Source organism: Patagioenas fasciata, chromosome 21 (genome assembly GCF_037038585.1).
Source record: "Patagioenas fasciata isolate bPatFas1 chromosome 21, bPatFas1.hap1, whole genome shotgun sequence".
NCBI classification, from domain to species: Eukaryota; Metazoa; Chordata; class Aves; order Columbiformes; family Columbidae; genus Patagioenas; species Patagioenas fasciata.
Genome location: NC_092540.1, coordinates 3,825,193 through 3,843,799, shown reverse-complemented (window position 1 = coordinate 3,843,799; position 18,607 = coordinate 3,825,193). Strand labels below are relative to the sequence as shown.

The following is an 18,607-nucleotide window of genomic DNA, read 5'->3' as shown; positions in this document are numbered from 1 at the left end:
AAATCTCTTTAATAACAGTTAAGTGTTTGATTTTCCAGCTGGGCACTCAAATTTAGACGGCTGCTCTGATAGGCTCAGTTTATACGGGATGCTCTGTGAGCCCGTTGGTGCTGGGAGAGGAAGAGGATGGAAACCCCGTGGCGCACACACCTGGCTGCACCATGTAGCGCAAGCCACCCATCTTCTGCATTCTCAGCATTTTAGAGCACAAAACAACGAGGCTCGGCGAGGAAAATTACATCAGCAAGATGCAAGGAGAGAGGTTGACTTCTCCCACACCCCCCCTGCCAAGCAGAGAAGGATTTAGGTCAGGATTTTCTCTCTGGAAAAGGTCAGGCCTAACTCACGGCTGCCAAGGCAGAACCTCACTGCTCGCCCAAGCAAGGGCTCTGCCTTTTTATGGAAATCTTGCAACTCCCTCTAACTCGCTACGCAGCACCAGAAAAACTTCTCATTCTCACCGAGATTCCCCGACAAATAAGGCAAATGACAAAGCCGGTGATAAACATTTTACACTATGTTTACAATAGAAGCCAGGCTGGGCTGTCCCTATCAACGGAGCTCAAGCAAACAATGATCTCAGCAGCGAATTATCTTCCCCTCTTCCCTGCAAGATAGCGCTTTCTTCCCAAGTAAGGCTTCGGAAACACGAACGCTATGAGGCTGGGCAAGCTGCATTTCTCCGAGGCATTTCAAGCGAACCCTGCGACAGGATTTATGGGTTCGCCGGCTGCAGTTTGAGGAGCGCTTTAAAAATCAAAACGTCTTCCAAGTAGCTTGAGCGAGAAACGTCTCACCTTGTCGACTCCCGTTAACAACCGTCGGAGAAGAGCGGGGATCGTATTTATGGCTTTGTAACTGTGGACGACTCCCTGACAATCTGTGCCTCGAGTTTATGTAATCATTGAATCAGGACAGGCTTTTTTCCTATCATTTAAATTCCCAAGGGAAAGCTGCTAACACGCAGGGTCAAGACGGAACCCACGTGCTGCCGCACACCCACGGGCCAGTCCCCACCAGGAGACCGGGCCCAAACACCCTCCTTTTAACCCTAAAGCACAGGCTGCTTTATGGTCTAAATGTGGCACAAGTATAGGTTAAACCAAACAGTTCAAAAATCCCGCGTACAAGCTCTGTGGCCGGTTTAACTCAACTTGAAGCTCATTTAAATCAAAAGGACAGAAATCCAGGGCTCTCTGCACTCACGTTGCCAAGCTTTAGAGGAGGAATTAAAGCTGAAACTATCGGTTTTAAGCACCTTGTGCTGGTTTTAATTGAAGCCTCTATTAGCTGCAGTTGCTTAGCTTCATAGAAACTGTGAAATGAAGTCAAACTGAAAGGGATTTTCCAGAATGGTAACTTTGAATATTTAAAAGCAGAGCAATGTCTACGCACTGGAGTAGGGTGATGCTATTTTTGGTTAAAACTCTGATAGCTGTAAGCTCTTCCGCTTGAAAATTTCCCAAGAAGATTCACTTCCTTTCTCTCAAAAATCCTGCTTTTGGATGGGAAGGAGAGGGGAATTCCAATTAGCAATGATTTTCCCCTTGATAATCCTTAGAAATTAAAAGGCGACGTATTTTTATAAAGTATAAATGCAACTTATTGATCCAGTTCATCTCCCTCCAGTTCCACTCTAGAAAACCCAGAAAGCAATCAAGCTAAGGGGTTAAATTTAGCTGTGAACTCTTTCACTTCTTATTTATAGTAAAAATACTTGTGGGAAAGTTTCAGCTGGGAGCAGAACAAGAGTAACTTCTCATTTCTTCTCTGCAGCATTTGCTGATCGTGGTTTTTTTCAGGTGCAACAGGAAACCAAGATCCTGAAACACATGAGCCTTATTACTGTAAACCCCACACGCCTTAATTATCTCGTAGCTCTTTCACGAGTATGTTAATATTATCTGTTTATACGACAGGAATAGAGTGCTCAAGGAATTACTATGCTGTGGCCGCGCCAGCTTTTCCTTTGGCAACCGTTTATGCCCACCTCAATAGTCAGACACTGTAGCATTCATTTCCATCCAGAGCTCTCTATAGTGGAGTTGCAAGGGCTATGTTTCAAAATGGAATGAAATTATGGGCGTTGAGCGTTTTGTTGGAGTCATCGTTGGAGTCACGATCGTTGGAACGATCACGAAGAAGCGTAAAAAATACAACTTGAAACACAGAGTAATAAATGAGCAGGGTTCAGATTGCATCTATAATCATGAACAAACTTCGCTTCTGCGCTGTGAAACACCTGACACCTCAGGATTCACCTCTTCTTAATTCTTGGACAGGAGTGTCTCTTTGCTGCTGCCACCAACACCGCTTGGGGAGTGACTGAAATGGATATTCGGGCATCAAGATGCCCAGCTCCTCCTTGAAGGAAGAGTGAAGGGCCCTGGCCTGTCGACAGATGGAAAGGTAAAGAAAAGATGTGGGATATTTGTTTTAATACACAAAAATGCAAGGCAGGGCCGGCAGAAGGATGTTTGAGAGGGACCAGCAGCTGGATGCGCAAACAGATGAAGCCGTAACCTGAAATGTGGCTCCAGCACCCGCTCACCTGCGTCTTTATTCAGCCAAGTGCTCGCATGATCATCTTTCACCCCATCACAACCCAGCACACGAATCAGGGCACAAAGAAGCAAAACTCTGGGGGGATTTCCCAGCCAGCAGAAGCCGGGCAGAGGCTGTGGGGAAAGGGGTTGAGGCCCTTCAGCAGATAAACCCCATGCAAGAATTAGCTGCTCCTGTTATAGAAGTTTCACCAGCTCAGCAAGAAGTTTATAATTCAAGTGGTGAGGAGAGAAAAGCGAACACAGCACTGAAACAAAGTGGATGCAGGAGCTTCGCGCTGATCTGAAATGTGACGTGCGCCCTGTGAAATGCGGATGCCCAAGTACAATTTAATACACCTGAAGAGGGCAGTTTGTATGTATTAGTTTCTCCTTCCTTCTCCATACACCTCTGGAGGTACAATACGCTGCCCAGCATGAGGAAGACTGGCAAGAGCACATGGTTTGATGGTTTTGCATAACTTGCTGAAACACTGGCCAACAACTGCTGACACCATCTCCATTAAGATGATAACAAAAGACTTAAAAACAATATGAATCAAAGCAGACGTGTTCTTGACTCAGCCTTAAAAAGAACTGCGGGACGTAGTCAGAAATGTATATTTTCTACAATAGCAGAGGACGTTAGGAAAGACAGAGCACAAAACCTCGGGGTTTACTCTCCCCGCTGGAGTAAACGAGATTCAGACAACTTTTTATGTTAAACAACGCATTATACACTTATAAACTCTCCAGCTTCCCTAACTGCCAATGCTTTCACAGTTAACAATTTCATTTTAAATACATTGAGAACATTAAAAACCTCATACCTTGGCATAAAAGTCCTCTCATCAGTGTTAGCAGCCTTGCTGAAGGTAATTCCGGGCTCCCTACAAGGGACTGAAAAGGAAGAGAAGGATTAATCATTTTCCCAGTTGCAGTGTATGTAAGCATCACATTCTCTCTTTGCAGTTTCAAACCCAAACATCCTTGTTACGAAATTTGCTCTTTGCTTTATCAATGGAGCTCTGTGCAATGTCTGAATACTCCAATCAAATTACCTTAAAAACAAGAACTCTGCCACAATTTAACTTTGCCTTTGGGACAGTAAAAGATTAGGGAGGGGTTTCAGGTGCAAACCAATGGCAAAACACAATTTCTACTTCATCACATCATTAAAAACTGCTTTAAAAACTGAACTTGCAGTTAAGATAAACCACAGGAAGACGACACAAAACTGAACTGTCTTAGGATATAAAGATCAAGCTCCAACTGTAAAGTTCACATTTCTGTTTAATATGGGGCCACATTGGCTTTCGGAGGCAAGAAGCAAAACTCGTCCCCGTGCTCCACAGCTCCCGGAGCAGCATCGGCTCAGCCAACTCGCCTTTCGCACCCATTTTAAGTTCCTGATTCTCATCTACCAGATTTGATAGCAATAAAATACAGTCTGAAGACAAAATTGCCATCACGGTACTTCTCTCTTCCTATGCACTGTTTTTAAATCATTATCTAAAGCGCCTGTGTGTTTGCTTTACAGTTTTTACCGCAGTTAAGTGAAGTTGCCACTTCTGTCCACAACCCCCTGTGCCTGTTATTTGATGACTACACTTGCAAAAAGATCACATACATTTCCAAAGTCTCACTTTTCCCCTTTCCTCCGGCAACACCTTCTACCTCGATGCCGTGGATTTGATCCACAGATGTATATATACATATATTGTTGGCTATCTTCTCTCAATTTCTGACCACTCATTGCTAACCCAGAGGTGGGAATTTTAAAGACTGGTTCAATGACCAGGTCCTGTTGAAAGCCAACAGCATCTGGGCTCCCACAACTTACTGGACCCCCCCGGTGCCGCGTCCGCACCTGCAGCACGTCATGGGAAAGCGTTACCCCAGAAACCCGGGGAAACGTGGGGCTGAACACCCGGCTACAGAGAGCAGATCGGCCAAGATATTTAAAGATCTGAGTCAGTACTAAATGAGTCAGAAGGCCACGGTTGGACCAAGAGGTGAGGGGGAGGCATCTCGAACACGGCAGCGACCACCAAGCGCACCGGCCGGGTTTCCACCGCGCTCTCGGGCAGGTTTAAACGGACACGGGCGCTTTTTAACTGATTAATAAACTTGATCCATTCTGACAAACGGGATTAATCAAACTCTCACGCGAAAACCGGCCGCTGTGGATCTCCAAGCGCTCGGGAGCTTCCCGTGCTCTGCAGGCTCTTCTCTGTTTGCTTTTCCTACTACTTGGTTCTGCAGGAGGGATGGGTGCTGATTAACTCCAACCACCCTGTTCCCATTGGACTTTTTCTCCCTAATATACTCCATACAAAACCTCATTTAGACAAACCACGGTCAGGCTAACCCTGCTGAGGTTGTAGCAAGTTTGCAATGCGCTCTAAGAGATGAAACGTTGTACTTTCTACTATCAAGAATGCAGGAGGAACGCGGCTCCGTTTAGAGCAGCCCAGGGACCCCGAGCGATCAAAAATGGAAGAAACCATCACTTAGCTGCTCCCAATCAGCATCGCCAGCCAGTGACTGCTGCAACACTTAGAAAGTAGAATTATTTTACAGAATCCATCCAGATTTCTCTCTCGTAAGGAGCAGAGGCCCACGCGGTGCCTCTGCCACCGAGCAGCGCGGTTTGCTTCAGCGATAGCGCTGAGACAGTGCCAGCTGCAGGGCTGAAGACAGATGACAACTCAGCAAGGCGGCCCGTTTTCACTCAAGGAGCACAGCGCACAGCTCTGCTTTAAAAAACAGCCAGAGGAAAGGAACAGAAGAACATGAAGAGAGGCCCCGAACGCGCGCAAACCAAACCGCAAGCACCGGCTCCTAGAGACTGCGCCAAACGGCCCCTTGAGGTGCAGCTTCCACAGCCCCGTGTTCACCTGACGTGTATTTGGGTTTTGATGTTCCCGGAAAGATGCAGCGTGGTGTCCCTGACATGGAGAGGGGCAGGGAGCAAACACCCCCACCTGGCTTTAGGGAAAAAAAGAAAGAGAGAACAACATCCTCGTCCTCAGCGCTTGCTCATCACCCACACCTCCCTTGTCCCAGCCGTCACATTTGCACATACGGAAACAAAATATTGAACGTTTCCAAGGGGGAATGCGCTGTCAGCAATTGATGGATTTGGGAGGGATCAGTGCAGGTGTCTGTGAGCTCCAGCACCTCCCGGCTCAGGCCGACCCATGGCCGTCACCTCCCCGAGCCACGAGCAGATTCTTGGGACGTTACAGCCGCACGCCCTGGCACTTAAATACTGAATACTACTGGCACTACTACTGAAATACTACAAACCAACCTGTTTCATTTTGAACTTGTCAGTGTTCTTCAATGCCAGTTTTATTAAGTTACTACAAACCAGGCCGTGAAAAGGGGTGGCTTTTTGTTTTTAAAGTGTCTACTAAGCATTGCTCGATTCTCCACCAAAATCCCCTCGTTACTCAGAGCCGTGCTTGCAAAACAAACTCGAACCCAGCATTTCTGCAAATGAAAGATTTACAATGATCAAAAAAAATCACACTAAGGCTTACAGATGCCCTCCACAATTCAAAAAACACCCATAAAAGAACAATACAGCAGTAAAGGCTGGAAACACAAGACATGGGGTCTGCCCTTGATAAACCATTTGCACCCCAGTTCAGCCAAGCGACGGCTCCACGCGCCACCTGCTCCCTAATTCTTTATTTGTTATATACCATGTTCTTAGATATTAAATTACTCAATGAATTTGAAAGCACATTAAATGCTTTCCTCCTATTAATCAAAGCTGTCAACAGTTGCGCAACTGTTACACGTGAGTTACGGAAAGAAGGATGGCGGATCACAAAGGAAAGGGTGTTTGCCTGCTAATTGCACAATTAATTAACAGACGGCTCCCCTAAAAAGTAACCAGACAAACCCTGCCATAGACTTACCCTGTTAGTTAGCACAGGGTTCATTTAAATCATCAAAATCACTGCCATGGACTCACTTGCCAAGTCCTGTCCCCAAGGCTTTGTCTTTAGGGTACACAGAAAATCCTCCACCTCTCCTGAGAGCAGCAACAACAGAAAAAGGAAGGTTTAAAAAAAAAGAAGTTAATAATAAAAACACAAGACTAAGCAGAAATCAGGACTTCAATGGGACTTTAAGGTACAATTTGACAAACTCCCGTTCACACAACCTTCAGAGTCAGCCTCTATCTTATTGCTCATCATCACTGCGGTATCGGACAACCAAGTAAATGTACTTTATACATTCACATAGTAGAATAGCGCACATATTTTACGCATTACAGCAGGAATCTGTCAGCTCTACAATTTTAACAGTAAAAACATCACAGAATGTTAGGGATTGGAAGGGAAGCAGCAGCATTTTAGTAACATAACTTGTCCAAGCCAGAGGCAATCACAATTTGGTAATTCAGAGCTAAATACATTCTTTCCTTTATTTTTAAGTACTAGATAAAAACAAACAGAAAAAAACCCCATGCAAAGCGTAACACTAGCAACGAGCCAAACAAGCTAACAGGTGCTTGAGAACATGAGATAAAACCACCATCGCTCTGGTGTTTGAAATGTTCAGCCGGAAAAGGCAAGAGCCTCCCAACCTTGCACACACTTATGCTTAAAAGCTCCAGTCCCCGCTGTGTGCTCCTGCCAAACTGCGTCAAAATCGCCACTTTCTGCAGGATTTCCCACCTTCCGCGGTGCGTTGGGAAGGTTCCTGATGCAGGGCCGGGGCCATAAACATCCCAACTAAGAATAAAGTCCCGTGGCTACAGCGTCGTCCTTTCTGACTCCAGCAAATTAACCACAGACACACAAACAGGGCAGAGAAACAAACTGCTTCGAAAACACCGATTATTCTGCCATTCAAGAAAGCGATTTTTATGCACGAACGTATTGAGATTGATCTTCAGGTCGTAATCTTCAGCTTCACGCTGAACTTGCAGTTTTAAATATCATCCTAACATCTACGGAAGCGACTGCCTGCTTATTCATTTGAAATTGCTTTGCTACGGCAGCACCCCGGGCGAGGAACGAGTCCTTTGGGCAGCTAAAGCTGAAAGGGCTAATTGAGTTTTTGTCCTATTGCAGAAAGTTGCTGGGGCCAGGTGCCAAGTGGACAAAACCAGGGGAAAGAAGCCAGGAGAGAAACTCAAACCCAACACGCGTTGCATCCTGAAATGGGAACCGGCAACCGGCACTGGTGGCCTCGTTCTGCGGTTTAATAAATACATTTATAATAAATAGAATTTAATACTGATGAGCTGCAAGCGGGAGGAGAGGCGTCCACCTCAGCTGTGCAGATCAAGAGAAAACAGACTTTTCTCAATTCTATATAAAAGAGCGTAAGCGCCATTATAGGTACAGCTCCTTATTATGGGAACCGGCTCCCTGGCAGCGCCGCGGTCGCACTCGGCCATTTCTTGAGTATTTTCAACAGCAGCGTTTCCAAAATCCACAGGAGATCTCACCAGATTTTTTTTTTTTGGAAGAAAACAAGATTTCCTTTCCCTCTTCCTCATCAGCAAAACGTGTCTAACGTGTAGGCACTTTAACATTTGCATAGAAGCCGTTTATGGGGCTTCCTCCACCTGTTGTCCCCCACATCCGCACCTTCCCACTGATTTTTAAGTCCTATAAATTCTTTCTCTTCCATGTTCTCTAGTGGAAATATAAAACCTCCTGACCTTTTTTAATAGAGATGAAACTCCAGACAGACGCTGGGAGGCTCAATCATAGAGAAACACCAACGACATTACACTTGGTAAGAATAATATGTTGTGCTGATAGTAGCTTGGCAACGATCTTAACTGTGTTCTTCCTGGTTTATACAATTAAGGGTAAATAAGTGACAAGAGGTGGGTTGATTGTCACTGTAATTTCAGCTACAGGTTATTTTATTTCTGCTGTAATAGCGATCGGACATTGGTCACTGCTGGGGGTTGGAATTCCAGTTTGCCCTTATTCAGTCTCCAGTATGGAATCATGGATGGAGAGGCCAACACAGCTTCCTCCTGATGACGTTTTCTTTGAAAACTCTCAAAATAAAATTGTAGAGGTTTTAACTGCTCTGTAAATATATTTCTACCCATCGGTGATAAATACTAAGACTGATATTGAGCCTCTAAAAATGCATCGCGTGTCCGCACGGACCACGGCCCGGCTTTTCAGGAGACGGCGCTAACGTACAAATTCCGGAAAATATGAAGATTCTTTAAATCTTCCTGGCAAAGCTGCACTAATCAGTTTGCACACGCTGGGTCTGGCCGTGCAGACCCACGGAAAGGTCAGGTTTGCATATGCACCCTTGCCATTTTCACTGCCTTCAAAATATTTTAGTGTTTAATGTGCATCGGCCACGAGGAACCAAATCCCCTCCCGTTCCCACACAACTGCGGCTAATTAAACGCCTCTTTTAACAATGATTTTGTTGAATGAAGAGCCTCATTTACCATATGGCCACTTATTAATGCTACATTGTTTATCAGTTTAAATAAAACCCCTGCAGCAATCAGTACCCACGTAATGAGCACCTGAATACAGTTAGCGCTGTAACCTCTTGAAATGTTTTCACGGCAAATTTTAAGCCTTGGCAGGAACCTGAACAGCAGTAAATTAATGTACAGAATTAACTTAAAGCAGAGAAAAAGTAACAGTTTCACTGGTTTTTATAATTAAACGAAGATATTTAATATGGTACTAAATCCTTTGGTATTTAGCTCAGTCCCTTAATGCTGCTCCCTGGAAGGTGGGGGCAGAGGGGAGTGAAAACTGCATTTTCTTTTACAATAAAAATGGCATTTTCTTCTATGCGATGATTTTAACTGAAGGAATACTCAAAAATGTTATTAATGCTTCAATACTGGAGCCTGAAGGTGAGAACTTTCAGGGCATAAGGGTCGAGAACCAAAGCACTGGCAGCTCCGACCTCTGCACTGCGGGTTCCCTGGAGTTTTTCAATCCTCCTGATCCCGCAGGGCTTAAAAGGGCAAAACCACTTCTGCAAATTCACCCTGGAATTTCCTTTATGGAAAACAAAAGGTAACGCTAAACCCTAAAGGAAATAGCTCTGATAGTTTACATCAGTTTTATATGAGCCATTTGGTGTTTATAAGCCAAGCTTGATTACAACCAAAATAGATTATTATACAGCTGCCTTTAAACAACAACATCAATTTGAAAAACACCCCATGGACGTTATGTTTAACTCCTGAGAAAAGAAGGACACATCTAACAAGGTGACCCACAGAATCCCAGAATGTCAGGGGTTGAAGGGACCTGGAAAGCTCATCCAGTGCAATCCCCCCATGGAGCAGGAACACCCAGCTGAGGTTCCACAGGAAGGTGTCCAGGCGGGTTTGAATGTCTGCAGAGAAGGAGACTCCACAACCTCCCTGGGCAGCCTGGGCCAGGCTCTGCCACCCTCACCAGGAACAAGTTGCTTCTCACATTTAAGTGGAACCTCTTGTGTTCCAGTTTGCACCCATTGCCCCTTGTCCTGTCACTGGTTGTCACCCAGAAGAGCCTGGCTCCATCCTCCTGACACTGCCCCTTTCCATATTGATCCCCATGAATGAGTCCCCCCTCAGTCTCCTCTTCTCCAGCTCCAGAGCCCCAGCTCCCTCAGCCTTTCCTCACCCGGGAGATGCTCCACTCCCTTCAGCATCTTGGTGGCTGCGCTGGACTCTCTGCAGCAGTTCCCTGTCCTTCTGGAACTGAGGGGCCACAACCGGACACAATATTCCAGGTGTGGTCTCCCCAGGGCAGAGCAGAGGGGCAGGAGAACCTCTCTGACCTACTGACCACCCCCTTCTAACCCACCCCAGGTACCATTGGCTTCCTGGCCACAAGGGCCCAGTGCTGGCTCATGGTCACCCTGCTGTCCCCAGGACCCCCAGGTCCCTTTCCCCTACACTGCTCTCTAATAGGTCATTCCCCAACTTACGCTGGAACCTGGGGTTGTTCCTACCCAGATTCCAGACTCTACACTTGCCCTTGTTCTATTTCATTAAATGTTTCCCTGCCCAGCTCTCCAGCCTGTCCAGGTCTCTGATGGCAGCACAGCTTTCAGTGCCAGCCACCCCCACCAGCATCAGCCAGTTCTTCCCCTCAACCTCACAAACAGTATTCAAACAGGAATAGAAAAAAAGGAATTTTTCAATGTCTTTGCAATGCTAAGACATAAGACAATAGGAACAACAACAAAAAAATATCTCCCATATTAGTATGCACATTTTTTAAACCTATGGCCTGAAGACAGTCGGTTCAAGCAAAACCTTAGAACACATCGCATTTAATGTGGATGTTCATTGCTGTTATCCACAGCATCTGCGCACCCTGTTTTGGTCCGAACCCCTTTCCATCGGAGGGAAAACTCCCATTTGACTTGTTTTTTCTAGAGGGAATCTCCAAACACACCATCAGCCATACGAACACAATGGGTAACACCAACACCAGGTTTCGAATATATTTAGGAAGCTTTTTCAACGTCTGCCCATACAGGTGCAGTTAATGCGAACTTGGCATGAGAAGGACAATAAAAGAAGTGCAGCCTTTGGGCCCTTTAGACTTGACTTCGTTTTTCTGTCCCCTGCTCAGCCACCCAACCACTCACCCTAAAGTCATTTGTATTTGATACTGTGTGTGATGAGGGTATGTTTCTATATTTCTAACGTACAGAATAAAGGAAAAGACCCACTTTCTCGGAATCACACCACTGAGGAAGGTGCCTTGGAGCACTAAAACATGTGTTTGATCATTTTAAATGAGATTTCTGAGAAAGCTTTACTCTAAATTTGAGTGCATTGTAGCGATCAATATGCCAACATTTGTGAAACAAGACAAAGCCATAATAATAGTGTGATCCCTATGACTTTACAAGTGACCTGATGAGTTGAAAGCCCTAAATGCTTGAATATTTCATGAGAACCGTTGCAGTCTGTATCTTTCATCTTCATGTTATTTTCAACTACAATTAGTGTTATAATCCAGAGCAGAAAGCAACAATTGGCTACATTTATTTTATCCTCACCTGTATTTATTTCATAAATTCCTCAAGATTTCTGTTCCTCAGGCCCGATATCCAGTAACAGTTGCCCAGAAAACCTCCGGGTAAAGCAAGACGTGCTGGAATGGGACTATTACACAAAGAGGAGAGTCGTGCCAGAAATAACCTTACCCAGTGAACTATGATTTACTTTAAACCATCACGTGGTAGGTGGCATAGAAAAAGAGATTATTCTGCATGTCAGTTGTCCGTAATGAAAGTTTTCCTCTTCTCAGCAGCCCCTCCCTACAACTTCAAGTTTATTTGCATTAGGGAAAAGAATACGACATACAAAAAGCAACATAAAAGGCACAGCAACCAACACATCCAGCCCAACTGCTCCTCCCACATATTTGATGTTTTCCGGAGCGAGGGGCTGTTTCCAGCTGATGTGTTAAAAAAGGGAGCGCTGCCCAATTCCACACGGATGATTCCCTGGTACAAAAACTCACAGCGGTTTTATTTCGAGGAGCCCGGAGCGCTCACGGCTGCAGCTCGAGCCAGAGATGCTCAGACCTTTTACAGAGCAGATTTCACCGCTATGAGTTCACAACGCGCTACTCTCGGTTCAACATGACAAATGCAAATTTTTTCCAGTATTACAACACCCCAGAACGCAACGTCGCTGGATCCAACAACTACTTTAACAAAAACACCCACCAAACACCGCAGCCAGCCTCCAATTTGCAGCTCTAACCCCTTGCGAGCGAAACGCAACTCTGGTTTTCTATAATGCACCGGCAAGCAGCAGTTACACAACGCAACCCATTGACAAACGTGACGTGTGCTGCTGGTTGCAGTGCATTTCCAAAAAGAAGGCTTTTTCCAGTAACTTTTGACAGGGCAGCAATTCCCTACTACAGAGATGCTCGTCCTACGAAGCACCAGGGCAGCGTATACTTCTGGCTGCCTCGTTTAAGCAATTAATAAAGATCTGGTTTAGCCACAACGCAACCGCTGCTGTGGACACATCCAGACCTCTTATTTCAGTGCCACAGATGGATTTAAATACTTGCCATCTTATCAATACTCAAAATAAATAAGCCATAATGACTCAGGGCTGTTACTGCCTGGCTCCCAATATTTTCAAAGTGAACAGGGTGAGAAAGCCGAGTCAACCACGTGCAGCCGTGGCCTGTATGCAACCCTGAGCCTTCCCTTTTTTGCGGCTTGTCCTCCCTTACCTGCTTCTTCCCCATCACAAAAGCACTGCGGAGGGTCAGACTTCCCCCCCAGATAAAGGATTTTGTTCCTCAAAGGAAAGCAAACAGCAGTTTTCAAAACACACCGAGGTCTGCTTTTGTCAGTGTCGCGATTCCTCAACTGTAAGAATTAACTATGCACTTTCAGCCAGGTTCAAGTGGAGCAGCGCTGAGGAAGCGCCTGTGCAGGTAGAGCAGGTATTTCCCAACACACAATACCTGCTGGACCACTCGCGGAGCAGGAACATCAAAACATCCTCTTCATGTGGCCACGTTCAGAGCCGCCCGACCTGCTCCAGCCACCGGGAGAGCGGAGCCCTTCGCCATCCCTGTGCGCTGCTGGCACAGGAGAAACAGAAACAGCACGGTTTTAAACCCCATCTTTAACTAGATGTACCGGCTAGTGCAGCGTCGTGGGTGCCACCCGCAAATATCAGAGCTATAAAAGCCAAAATGATCGGTGGTCAAAATTAGGGAAGGGTTCTGGTGTCTCATTTCTTCCCATACGCACCTCACTGGATCTTCCCACAGCAGATCAATGCGATTTAAACGTAAAGACACCATTTCTGATTCCGATTGGAATGTAACGCTCAGCGCCTCCTCCTCCAGCACCACCCATCTTCCCACTGCCTCTTAATTTTAATATCATTAAATGGACTACTCAGACAACCTTAATTACTGCAGAATTTGCAAGAAGTGATCTCTCAATAACCAGTTTCTGTCCCATTCAGAACTTTGGAGATCAAAACTTGTTTTGTACCAAACCTGGAGCTGAAACAGCATCAGGTCCAGCACCAGAACAAAAATAGCAGATATGTGCTGTCCTGACTGATGCTCCACTACACAGCTTCTCCCTGCACTCCCCTTTCTTCAGAACGGAGCTCAGAAAACAGGCAAAATAACTAACAACGTGATGACAGGAAAGCACAGGTTATCTTCTAACCATCAGTCATTTATCTCCGAACGGTTTCAGCCAGCACACACGCAAGCCCAGCTCACAAGTGATGTCTTAAAAGTCACCAGCACAACAAGCAAAGCCAACTGAAAAACAAGCACAAAGACCCTAAATTTGGCCCCAACAGAAAGGCAGCTTGATAGAAACTCCCACAAATGCAAATAATACCCTATTACCCCTGAGGACAAGGAGCAAATATTCACCGATTTATCCACCATAAGCCACCGATCATGTTATTTCCAGATGTGACAAGCAGAGCAGACACCCACCACGTTACCTCTCCTGCAGCCTCAGCACTAAAGTGACAGAAGGACACTGCCCTACATCAGACATAGGCAGGAACTGCAGTTTCTTGTTCTCTTTGCAACTCGTCCCTCCATCAGCACCGGCACTTGCACAACCCTGCGGTGAGTCAGAACAAGAAGTGATCTGGCTGGAAACGACATCGGTATTTTGGGGACTACCTCAGTTTTCAGCTCCCCAAGTTACCCAAGCGCACGAGGGAGACGCTGGGGTGTGCGACTGCATTTAGTGACCGTGAAACCCCGGGCCTGGCCACCGGAGCTCTCACCACATCTCAACCATGCTACCGAGCCATACGACAGTGCCATGTAAATGCAATGAAATGGGTAATTCAGATCACAAGGGATCTACGAAGGTGTTCAAGCAATTTCCACCCCTGCTACTTGTCATCGCGGCCTCTTGTCCCTTCAGCATTGTCCCTTCCTTGCCACAATGGGCTCCAAGAGATGGGCAGGGTCATATCACTTATTTTGCAAGTGGGAGACGCTATCTACAGAAACACCAATTACCTGCTCTGCCCCCGAGCTTGGAGGATGCTCTGACACCTGAGCAACAGCAAATCAACCCAAAGCACACGGAGCTTGTATTAAAGCCATTGAGTCTTGCAGTTGCTTTCAGTCCTGGTGATGCTCCATGAAATGTAACGAAAACATCATTTTTTAATACAGCGTAACCAGGTTTCTCTTAAAAATCTTACACTATTGGATCAAACGCTGTGTTGTGCCAGGTTTACTAGCTACACAGCAACCTTAAAAAGAGCTTAAGTATAAATCAAGAAATCTTAAGGAGGAAGGGTGCACCCAAGGGATCTCTATGACTTTTGATGCTATAGGATTGTTCTCCAGAGATGCAGGAGGAACAAACTTCACCCTGTTCGTGTAACATCACACCATGGAGTTCAAATTTGTTTCTGTGGGCCCTGGGTGATCCCACCCCCCAGATGGTGACACTGGGAACACAGACTTGCCTCAAATGATTTATATTAGTTAATTTCTTTTATATCCTTCTTACTCAGAAGCTATTAATGAAAGTTTATCTTCTTCACGCTTATTTTAATCCATTCTCTTCTGGTATATTATCTCAACAGTTCTTCATTTAACCAACATGTGTTGGAGACACTAAACTGGATCAGTCAGACTCCTACTCTGTTCTTGCTTCCAAGTGTTCCCAAATGCCCAACAACCAAAAAAGCGAAGGAGTTAAATCTCTGTCTTGCCTAAGAGCTCTACTGTTACTGTACAACTGCAGGGGATGAATAACCTCCTACTATTTCTAACTGTACCACTTTAAAAAAAATAAGCCAACCACTCTGGGAAATGTTTTACCCATAGAAGTTGTGCCTCTTCTTGCACTGACTAATTAAAATGTATCACTTGTATACGCTGGATTGAAATAAATTCATCTTCCCAAGTTTAGGCTCTATTTAACCATTTCCATTAACTGAAACTCAGTCCTCTTGATCCTCTCCGCACTTCTGATGCCAGGATATAATCCAAGGAGAAACCCGTTGGAGAGGTGAACTTTTTAGGACGTTAATTTATACCCAGAGAGCAGCCTAGGAACCCAAATAATCTCAAATCCTGGCTGCCAGCAGACTTGGGTATTGCAGCAAATAAAACACAACACCTCACACAAGGCTCAGCATCTGAACGAGCCAGACTGATCGAACAAGAGAGCGCAGCAAGATTCACTTTGCTTTCCAACTTTCGGACATCCTTGCTTATCTCGGCCATTAGGTGTCATGTTTCCAGGATCTGAAGATTTTGCAAAGTGTGAACACATAAGTCTAAGTAAAAATTTGACCCTGGGATTTACGAGCCCCCTTTTAAGAAGATGCTTTCATTAAAATTCTGTTTAATTTCCTATTGCTTATTAAATTAAACAGTAAAAGCAAATCAATAACTACTTCAGAGCTCAGCATGAAACAAATTCAGGCCGTACTCCAACCATCATCCCCACTATCTACTCTTCAAAAGGATTCCAAACATAAAGAGTAGAGATTTGAAGTTTATGTACATTCAAAAGATTCACTTCCTTTTCTTTAGTATAGCCAGATAATATGTTCCTGTTCTCAGACTATCAGGATTCCTCTTCTAAGACGATTTTGTGAAGTTGCACAGAAGCAACGTGTTCTCTAAATGCACAGCACGAGTTCCAAGTGCCACCGAGTACACACTGAACGCACGTGGTACAAGAAAACCACCGCAATACATCGTACAAATATATAGAGAGTTGTTTACGCCTGAGACTATGACTCAACATACAATTAAAACTTTTATGTTAGAGTCTGTCCACACGTTACACCACGACCATCTAATTACATTTCAGTGTTTAAAGGCCAGTCCTCAGACTGGATGAATAGCCATGAAACGCATCACAGCCTATGTTTGTATATTTGCAGCTTATGGTTTCAAATATAAACCATTTTGATAAACTGCCTAAACATTAGGCCCCAAATAAAAGCATTAACGCGTCACTGGAATTACACTGTGCTAGTAATTTAGTCCATTTGGCACGCGGTCCTCTCAAAATCTTCAGCAAAGCTACTTACCCTAAAAACAGCCACACCAGAGCCAAGACACGTGATGACGGACTGATGGACACCGCTCTTAGTTCCCCCGAGTACTCGGAATTACAGCTCTTGGGTCTGCCAGCACCAGCTGGACGTGCTAAATGTCACCGAGGGTGGCACCGCACACAGTCCTTCCATCAGAGCAACTACACCCTCCTGGACACGCTCTCCTGCACTCACAAAGGCCAGGCGAACTATCTGCTTTTACAAAGTACAACTCACTTTTCCGCGGCCGATCTTAGCCCGATGGAACACAAACGCCGCTCTCCGCCGGGCGTGCCATCAGTAGAAAACACTGCGCCTGCAAACAGATTATTTTTAGCAGCCGCGTATGCGAGCGCAGCACTTCCTGTCGACTCCACCTTGAAGAACGACAAACTCACTCTCATTCTCCTTTCCAAAACCAGGATTTCACTATTTCTGCTGCTCAACACAGAGACGGAAGGGACAATGTCCTGAGAACTGCAAGTGACAGTTTCCCAGTTCCTAACTCAGCATTAAAAACTCTTGTTGGGATATGCTGACAGTCTTCAGGCGATCACGTCAATAAATCGAAGGCATTTTTTCTGCTACAATGAAGAACAGAACATTAAATGGTTTTATTTATTACGCTGATCTTTTCCACAGCAACAGGATGTGAACATGGCATTCCCAGCGTAATGAAGTCACTATAGCAACGTGATAATGATGTCAGAATAATCAGAGAGCATTTCATACTTGGGACATGGTGAACTACACCACTTCTATACATTTAAAAGTTGCAGATATCACAAAGGAAGGGAGTTTCAACTAGAACTTCCCATAAGTTGCCTCGTTTGAGATAACTTTTCATTAAAGACACAGATCTTTGACTGCTAGCACGCTGCTTTCTGTTTCGCTATCCATTACTGCCTATAAGTCTCACAAATTCCCACATTAAAACCTTTGGGTATCGGGGGGATGTGCTGGTACCAGGGAGAGTTAACGCCACACCGTTTCAGCAAGAAAAAGCACCAACAAAAATCACAAGAATGACACATTTCAGGGCAGACAGCCGCTCTCAACCCAACAGCCAGTTTCCTCAATTTAACTCTTCAAACAATTTGACGACGCTTCTTACACAGAGCAATATTACTACCCGGACAGAATCACAAAAGCAACAGAAACTGCAGAGTGCTGCTATAATAGTCCGAAGGCAGACAGGCGTTTTCAAGTCAAACGATTATTTTAAGAAATATTATCTCCCCTGTTAAGCTACCGAAAGGCAAAAAACCAGAGTTTTTATGGTTTGCCCTTCCTGTCTGCAGCTCTTTCCAAGTTGTGAGCGAAGCAAAGCCCAAGAGCCGGTTCCAGCTCTGTGTCGGTCAGCACGGACTCGCCGTGTCCAAACCCAGAACTCCTTGCACCAAACCCAGCCGTATTGCAGCTCAAACACCACGAGCAAAGAGGCTAATTAACGAAAAGTATCTAAGCACAAAAGTTTCTCTGCACAGAGAACAGTTTCTCTTTAAACCGCCTCTTCCAAGCGACTGAAGGAAGCTCAAGAAACCATTTCAGAGCTGAAGTGGTTACAGACAAGAGGTCCCTGAGGATGAGGCTGGATCAGGGTGTTGTTCCATGGGGTTGACAAGGGGCTGCTCAGCGCCTGTGTCCCACACCGAACCCTTGGCCTGGCTCGTCCCACCTGCCCAAACCTTTGGGGCAGGACACGGGGTGGCTGCTCAAGCCTGGCCCCAAAATCCACCCATCGCCTACCGCTCCCCTTGGCTCTCCCGTTACCTCCGCTGCTCTTTGGGGAGCGCAATGCACAAACTCTTCGCACCCCCTTCCACCTCGGGGAGCAACGAGGTGCCACACGCTCCCCTCGAGCCCGGGCCGCCCGGTGCACACCTGACTATACGAAACACCGAAAGAATGTGGGTTATTTCCCGAGGCTTGGTGACACCAACCACCCCCCCCGGCCTCGGCCCCCGCAGCCTCCCCGGGCGGGAGCGGCGGCCCC

General features: G+C 45.7%; 1 protein-coding gene across 3 annotated transcripts in view; it reads right to left on the bottom strand.

Moving 5' to 3' along the window:
* RAP1A (RAP1A, member of RAS oncogene family) overlaps window positions 1–18,607 on the bottom strand; it is a 33,075-nt gene that overhangs the window by 13,731 nt on the left and 737 nt on the right. For all 3 annotated transcript variants that reach the window (XM_065854296.2, XM_065854295.2, XM_065854297.2), the window contains exon 2: window positions 3,374–3,443. The gene's annotated coding sequence lies outside the window, so the exon portion shown is untranslated. The remainder of the gene's footprint in view (window positions 1–3,373; window positions 3,444–18,607) is intronic.